Here is a 1,753-nt window from a genome sequence, read left to right as displayed (position 1 = left end):
TATATTCATATTCAGATAGCATCTTGATACACTGCTACACCACAGGTCACAAGGAGACATCACCTATGCAATATTTCAAAAATAGAAATTCTACAGAGAAGGTGAGAGGAACAAATCAAACAAGCTAAAAACAGGAAATACTTGCAATGTCCAGCTTCCTGGACAGGTGAGGCTTCAGCTGCTCTGGGGTTGACAGGCCTTTGAAGTTCTGGTTCTCCAGGATCTGCTTCAAAACCTTGTCTTAGGCCTTAAGCACCAAATCTACCCAATACAACCAGAAAGGTTTATCACACAAGCACTAGGGACAACAGAGGCTGCAAACCCGCACCCTTCTGGCCTGAAACCTGGCGTGATCAGGGAACATGTGGAAAATCCTAGGACTGATGCAAATGGGGCTAACCCCCACCCCCACCCCCAAATGCACCTGGAGGATAAAAGCAGAGTCCTGGGTAGAGCAGACCCAGACCCAGGTCAGGAAAGCTGGTTGCCTGTGGCAGCTGGCTCAGGTGCCAATGCATGTCCAGAGGCTGGCAGTGGGGAATAAAACCCAGACATGGTCTTTATTAAGAGAAAATAGCAGAGCACCACCTTAGGATCTGGAGTCTGTGGATGTACCAGCGCCTTAGAACCAGAGCTACTAAATGTTAGCAGAAAGCAAAGTAGTCGTCTCCAAAGACTCCATTCCATTTCAGATGTGCTGGGAAGAAATCTGCTCAAACTGGACAGCTTTCTAAGATGTTAAGTTACTTTGTTACAGCCCCACTTTTACACTGTATCACCCACCATGTGTTGCAGTGTCTGATTGCATCTCGCTGGGCTTCATCCATGTGCCTTCAGAAACATACATGCCCACGAGGGTGAAATTTAAATTCTCTGTAACTTGCAAGTGAAGAAGGTGTTTATGTAGCGTTACTGTTTACTGAAAAACACCCCAGAGAGCAAAAAATTCTGGCTTAAAAAACCCCAACTATTTGAGGTGTGTGTATGGGGAAGGGTGTGGGGGGCTTTTAAAGAGACGGAGGGGAAATGAAGGCAGGGAAACTTTCAGGTTCAAATCAGAAAAGATCAAGCCCTTTGCGGGAGAGGGCTCCATGTACAAGCTCACTGATGGAAAAACCATTTCCTGCGATTTCAGACGGGCAAATGCGTGTGATGAAGGAAACACCTGAGAACAATAAGTCTGTTTCAGGCTCAGGTGAAGAAAGGAGTCTATTTCTGGCAGGGAAGAAGAGGGAAATGATGATCATTTCGTTTTCAAGTTCTCCTTTATTTCTTTTGCCTCTTTCTCCCTGAAACATCATCAATAACATTACTGTCATTAACGTCAAAACACCAAACGTCAAATCAGGAAAACCATTTAAAAAATTTGGTGGCTATTTTTTTTCTCCTCTTCGCCCCCACCCCCCTCTCTTGAAAAATACGGCCTGTGTGTGTGTGTGTGTGTGTGTGTGTGTGTGTGTGTGTGGTGGGGGCAGCGGTCATTGAATTCCGAGTAAGAAAACAAAAGGCAGGAGGATTTGTAAGTGGGGCGCCCACTTTTGCAATCCCTTCTGCCAGCAAGTATTCCCCTCCTCGCGTATCTGTGTTTTCTTTTTAATCATCTCTTTCTGGTCCTCTTTTCCCTCTTTCCGAAGAAGAGAAGCCAGGGTGAGGGTCAGGGTTAATGGGCTGAGCGGAAGGGGCAGAGGAGGACTAACCCCGAGTCAAGAGTTTCCTCTGGGGCCCGGCCTGGGTGCGCGCCCGCGCGGGGGGG

This window comes from Myotis brandtii, unplaced genomic scaffold, assembly GCF_000412655.1.
Source record: "Myotis brandtii unplaced genomic scaffold, ASM41265v1 scaffold23, whole genome shotgun sequence".
Lineage (NCBI taxonomy): Eukaryota > Metazoa > Chordata > Mammalia > Chiroptera > Vespertilionidae > Myotis > Myotis brandtii.
This window is presented reverse-complemented; position numbering follows the sequence as displayed.